General features: G+C 42.8%; 1 pseudogene; it reads left to right on the forward strand.

The window, feature by feature from the left end:
- The first annotated feature begins 304 nt into the window (after positions 1–304).
- On the forward strand, positions 305–4,691 carry LOC118641603 (annotated as a pseudogene).
- Positions 4,692–7,143: the final 2,452 nt, after the last annotated feature.

A 7,143-nucleotide genomic window follows, 5' to 3' on the forward strand; every position in this document is an offset into this window, starting at 1 on the left:
TGGCCAGGGCTTGATCCCAGTATTTTAAAAATGAGACCTAAGGCAGGTATTATTGATCCCGTGACAAATAGGAAACTGACACTCGGAGACTGCATGAGTGGCACATCCATGGTTTGAAGCCGGTTTCTCACTCATCTATACAATAGGCTGGACTGGCAATGCTGACCCCTGGGGTGCTCAGCCCAGGGTGTGGCACATATTACTACAGGTGGCAGAGGAGACAGCAAATGGAAACCATTTTTTCAAGGAGGTGAAAATGGGGGTCAGGAGAGAGGCTGGCAGATGGGCTTGAGGGAGATCAGAAATGAGTGGAGAAGAAGCCCATGGGCAGGGAGAGATTAGAGATACTCTGTAAGTGTTGCCGGGGCCTTCCTGGAGCAGGAACAGATGTGAATGAGGGTCCAGGGTTGACCGGAGTTGACCTTGACCAGGAGACAGCTAAAGAAGAAGGTGGAAAGGAGAGTGGAGCCTGCTGTGGGCGTGCCTTGCTCCGTGAAGTAGGGAGCAGAAGATGGAGCTGTGGAGCCCAGTGAGGGCCTGCCACGCAGCAGTGCCCAGACCCACAGACAAGCTGGAAAGTTCCCCATCACATCCATTAATGGATGCTCACAGTGTGGGGGACACGCATGTCACAGCTGAAAGTTACACCGTGAGGATGAGAAGACCCAGGGAGGGGGTAGGGGCCAGACGCCTAAAACAAAGTTGATATTGTAGGACCTCCCTACCAATTTAGTGATGGTCCCTGTCTCCTCCCTCATCACTTTTTCCTTCATCCCTCAGGACTTTCTACGTAGAGGTCAGTATTTTCCCTCTTGAATTAAACTGGGAGAAAATTTAAAAGGGTATATGGAGGAGACCATTTCTCAACTTCAACACGGTTGCCATTTGGTGATGGGTAACCCTTCATGGGTGACAGAGGCTGTCCTGATTGTAGGATACACAGTAGCATCTCTTACCTCTACTACTAGATGCCAGAAGCACCTGAACTCTCCAGACATTGTCAACTGTCCCTGGGAGCAAAATCTCCCTTGGGTGAGAACAACTCTGCTAGAGGAATGCATTTGTTTTATTTATTTAGTGGACTACTGAACATGTAGATTAACATTTTTATAATTTAAAAGTAACCTGTGATGGTTGCATTGATCATACAATTAAATAATAGAGCATTGTCCAGTCGGTGTGGCTCAGTGGTTGAGCGTCGACCTATGCACCAAGAGGTCACTGGTTCAATTCTTGGTCAGAGCACATGACCAGATCCCCAGTGAGGCACATGCAGGAGGCTGTCAATCGATGTTTTATCTCATCAATGTTTCTGTCTCTCTCTCCCTCTCCCTTTCTCTCTCTCTAAAATCAATAAAGAAAAAAAAAAAAATAGAGTGTTGAGTTTCTGTGAATATTACCTTCCAGATAAAACCTGGATGGTGTCATTGGATCCAGATTCAAACTCAGTCCATTTTGGTCTTTCTCTCAGAAAGTTTTCCCAGGACACGTCCTCACTTGCTTCCTTTTCCAAACTACCATTTATTGCATGTGAGAAGCAGCTGCTGTACCCCAAAGGGAGGGCATACAGTGAAACTGGCTATGCGCCTGGGTTCTGAGAGTGTTGTAGGGTTAATGAATTTATGGGTACAAAATTCAGTGACGTTGGAGCAGAAATCACAAGAGAAGAGCAACGTTTTGTGTGGACTAAGAGGTCCATGTGGATCAACAACTTCTTCCTTTTATTTGTGATTCTATTTAAGGAGGATGCTGTTCCTAAAGCTCAGACATCGATGCTCTGAGTGGGTCTTGGGGGCAGGGTCCAAATGGGGTGACTGCAGAGGAGGAAGACAAGATGAGAAGCCCCTCTTCCACAATGTCTGCATTAGGGTTCACTGAGGGTACCGCCGATCTCTGTAAGGGTAGCTCCAGCATCGTCATCCATCATTTCTTTAGACACATGGAGGGAGAGGTCAAGCCAAGCAGCCAGGGATGTGCCCACAGCAGTGTCCTTTTTTCTTCATCTCATTTTTGAGAAGCCACATACAGCCACTGTCCAAGCTGGGGACAGCCCTACCCCCTGAGGAGGACTCCGGTGCCTTATCTGCTGGAGCCTGTGGAGATCTCCCTGCACACAGGGCCTCGGGGTAATTTCTATCTGTGACCCAACAGGAGGAGGGGGGAAGGATGTTAGTGTGATGAGCAGTGCTCTTATAGCGAGGGGTGCTCATATCGCAGGATGTTGTTTTTACCTTTTTTTTCTCACCAGACTGCTGGTGGGACTAAGAAAGCCAGCTGGGTTAAAATGTAAATATGTCTTTACCAAGAAAAAGAAACTGCATGTGGATAGAATTTGGAGTGGGGGAGATCTTTCAGAGCCGAACATTACAGTAAAAAATTTACAGATCTGATGAAATAAAAACTTTAAATATCCCTACAGGGAAAATCTCGATGATCATCAGAATATTAAGAAACTGTCACAATATATATAACAAAATCAATATGAACATAGTAAAAAGCCTAAAAAGCAATGAGAAAAAGACAAACCTGGATCAATAGAGTAGGCCAAAGATATGAAGGAGACCATTCAATAAAGGCCAGAAAATACATGAAAAATTAGCAACCACAATGGAAATTGGAGGGTGGTTGGGTTGTGCCATGGTTTAGCTGGCAGATCAACAGAAACGGAGAAGAGTGCAGTAGCCAGTCTGGCTGTCGGCAGGACCTGCTATCTCTGCAGCACTAGAGAGAACTGTTGGTCAACAAACATACCTGGAGATTGTAAAGTCTGAATACTTTGATCTGGCAATTCCACAACTAAGCACTTAGTACCAAGAAATAATGAGCTAAGGAATATAGTCAATAATTTTGTGATACATTTATACACTGACAGGTGATTACTAGAATTGGTGGGGTGATCACATTATAAGGTATTAAAATGTCAAATCACTATATTGTATACCTGAAACTAATATAACCAATACAAGGTTGTATACCAACTAGAAAAACTAAATTAAAAATAGATGATTTTAAAATAAAATAAAAAGAAATAGTGAAATAAGTGCCCCAAATGAAAATTTAAAAAGCTTCATTACATGATTATTATTTTTTTTTATAAAGGCAAATATGTCAAAAATCCCAAGTGACCAGGAGAGTGTTTAAATAAAAACTACATGTGAACCATACAATGCAATATTCCTACATGTATCAAAAATATTTATGTTGACCTACATCTATGGGCTTGAGAATGTTTGTAAAATAATAAATCCAAAAAAGATTATAAGATTAAGAAACTTATACATAAAGGTATAGAAAAATTTAAATTTATATATACACCAAAATATTGACAGTTACTATCTCTAGATTTACAAATTGGAATTATTTCATTTCTTCTTTTCTTATCTGTGTTTTCTAATATTTTTACAAGCAACATGCATTATTTATGTAACAAACTAATAATAAAAAAGCAAAAAAACAAAACAAAACAAATAAGACCCTCTGACTCTTGACTGGACTTGTTGCAAGCTGTTCCCGTTCTCATGTGCTGTTGACCCTCTTTCTGCCTCTTCCTTCTGCCTGACAGTCAAAATTGGGCCTTGGTCTGTCCTCTTGACTCTCATGCAACTCTCCTTCTCTCTCATTTTTATCGGGGCACATATCCCAAGTTCACACCTGTTCCCTCAGGGATCCAGCTCCTTCAGGCTTTTAGTACCTCCTCAGGAACAAGTTCCCAGCAGAGGAATGGAAAGCGGAGGAGGCCTGTGGTGTACCTGTGGGTGTCTTAAAGTATGCAATACCTCTCCTCACAATGCTCCACTGTCTGGCTTTCATATTCAGAATAAAAACCATATTCTCCCTGTAGTTTATAAGAGCCTATAAAATCTGAACCCTCTCTAAACTCTTTCTCTTTCTCTCTTTTCCTTACTTGGTATCCATAGAACACAATGGCCTGCATGCTCTTCCTAGTTCACATACCAAGTTCTCTTCCACCGCAGCATCTTTGTATTTATTTCCTGTTTCCCAGAAAATGCAGTCTTGCTCTCTCCATCACTTATTCAGGTCTCTGGTCAAATGTCACCTCCATGAAGAAATCTTTTCTTATATCTTATCTAAAATAGAACCTTTCCAGCAAGTGGCCTTGTTCTCCGCCTTTCCCTCGAGTCCGCTGGTACTACCAGCTCTCGTCAGTCTCCGGCCCGCTCCCTCCTGGAGACCGAGCACCATGCCTTCAATTAAGTTGATGGAGTTCTGATGGAGAGATATTTGAAGTTGATGTTGAAATTGCCAAACAATCTGTGACTATCAAGACCATGTTAGAAGATTTGGGAATGGACGATGAAGGCGATGATGACCCAGTTCCTCTACCAAATGTTAATGCAGCAATATTTAAAAAGGTCATTCAGTGGTGCACCCACCACAAGATGATCGTCCTCATCCTGAAGATGATGAGAACAAAGAAAAGCGAACAGATGATATCCCTGTATGGGACCAAGAATTCCTCAAAGTTGACCAAGGAACACTTTTTGAACTTATTCTGGCTGCAAACTGTTTAGACATCAAAGGTTTGCTTGATGTTACATGCAAGACTGTTGCCAATATGATCAAGGGGAAAACTCCTAAAGAGATTTGCAAGACCTTCAATATCAAAAACGACTTTACTGAAGAAGAGGAAGCTCAGGTTCACAGAGAACCAGTGGTGTGAAGAGAAGTGAAAAGTTGTACCTGACACTGTCACACTGTAAGGATTGTTCCAAATACTAGTTGCACTGCTTTGTTTATAATTGTTAACATTAGACAAACAGTAGACAAATGCAGCAGCAAATCAATTGTATTATCAGAATTTTGTCCTCACTGCATGTGTAGTTTGGGTACAGGTTCCAAACCTATGGCTGAGTTTCTTCCAGTATGATCAAAAGTTTCTTTTTAATTTGCTCTGAATAAAACTGAATTGTGGGTTCTCTATAGAAAGAGGCAAAAAAAAAAAAAAAAAAAATAGAACCTTTCCCCCAATTCACCTTTACTTTTCCTAATAGCACTCAGTCATCACCTAACAATTAAGGATGTGTTCAGCTCTTCATGTGCTTATTGCCTGTCCCCAGCTAGAACAGATACTACGTGAGGGGGAGAGATTGGCTTGTTCTTTGCTCTATCCACAGTTCCTAAAAGAATATCTAGTCTGTGTTGGTGGAAAGAAAGAGAGGGAATAATAGTAGAAATTAATGAACTAGAATACAAAGAAACAAAATCAACAAGAGCAAATGCTGTTTTTTAGAAAAAATATCCTAAAATAAACTGTCAAGGCTGATTAAATCAAAAAGAGGGAGATGTAAATAAATTATATTAGTGATGACAAAGGATTAGTAAAACAGATAAGAGAAAACGTGTTTTAGAAAGTGAGAGACGACCCTGACCAACTTGAAAACGATACATTGGAAGATTCTGCTGCTGCGAGGGTGCTGCCCTGCCCTGAAATCCCCCCCCTTCCTCCCCCCTGCCTTGCCCTCCCCCCCCTCTCACCCCCCTTCCCCCCCTTCGCCCTTCCCCGCCTCCCCCGGCCTCTGCAAGCAGTGGGCCAGGCACAACCCAGGTATCGCGAGGTTTGCAGTGATGCAGAATTAGACGTAAGAAAAAAAGTCACACAAATTTTCGTACTAAAAAGCTGACAAATATGACAAACAATAAAATCCAGAAAAATCACAGGAAATTATTAGTAGAAGCAACAACTGACTGCCTGACATATCTCTGTGATACTCATTTCTCTGGCTTTCCCCCCCTATACGTACTCTTTTATTGCCTTCTCCTGTGACAATAATTTTGTAATATCATTTTCTGTAGAGAGAATAGAAAGTTAATTCCATCTTTCCTCTCGCAGAGTTGACAGAAATTTGTTTTTTATTATTAGTGGCTTAGAAAAGCTGCTTCCAATGCCACCTCTCGTAATTGGTAATGCCACAATGGTGTCAGTTTCTTCCTCAACGGGCCCTCCCAGCAGGACTGGGGAGGGGAGCAGAGTCCAGGGAAGCCCTTAGAGGCCTTGGGTCTTTTCGGGGGATGGGGTGCAGGTCAGGCCAAGCTCTCAGAGCCTTGAAAGCCTTGCTACCTCCCACCCTCTCTCTGGACATGGCCTCCCCAGCCACTGCCTCAGCGGCAGGTGGTTTCTTCCCCCCAGGTCTGTTTCCCAGCCCCTTGGTTACCTTCCTACTATTGCAGGGCTCGTCCTCCCGAACCAGAGAGCATAGCAGCATTTTTAGATCTGCATCCTTAAGGCCAACAATAAGGTCAGGATGCTCCAAGAATCCCTAAGTGGCAGGCTGTTGCTGGGACTGCAGGATGGAACACGGTACTGGGGGCTCTCTGACCATTCCTGTAGCCCCAGCAGCATGGAGTAAGGTGACCCCAAAGCTAGGCAGTGCTCAATACAGAGGAACTGCTGAATCCTCCCTGTGTCCCCGGAGGAGAGCACAGCCAGTGTAAGTTTCATCCTCTCACTGGCAAGCCCACCACTAACTGGGAGCCAACCTTGGAGCAGGTAGGAACAGCTCAGGAGCCTGCATGAGAGGAAAATGGGGCTGCTTGCTGGGGAAAGGGGTACAATACTTCTGCCATAGTTGTAATTCTTGGTATTCTTCTAGGTATGTTCTTCTCCTGGTTCTTCCTCATTCTCATTGCTGTCCATCTCTCATTTTACTGTTTCCTTTATATGTGTTTTATGTCTTTTTTGTTGTTATTTCTCTGTAACTGACTTTTTATGGTAAAGTACATTACGCTTGATATTGCTTGTCCATCAGTATAGGTTTATTATTAATTTCTTATGTTGTTGTCTTTTAAATTGGATAGGAAAAAATTACAATCAAAGCATACATTGGCGAGAGTGAGGAGAAAAGGGGACTCTAGTGCACTGCTGGTGGGAATGCAGACTGGTGCAGCCACTATGGAAAACAATATGGTGTTACCTCAAAAAATTAAAAAATGAACTTCCATTTGACCCAGTGATCCCACTTCTAGGGATATACCCTAAGACGCCTGAAACACCAATCAGAAAGAATATATGTACCCCCATGTTTGTAGCAGCACTATTTACAATAGCTAAGATCTGGTAACAGCCCAAATGTCCATCAGTAGACGAATGGATAAAAAAGTGGTGGTACATATACACAATGGAGT

Source organism: Molossus molossus, unplaced genomic scaffold, assembly GCF_014108415.1.
Source record: "Molossus molossus isolate mMolMol1 unplaced genomic scaffold, mMolMol1.p scaffold_m16_p_3, whole genome shotgun sequence".
NCBI lineage: Eukaryota > Metazoa > Chordata > Mammalia > Chiroptera > Molossidae > Molossus > Molossus molossus.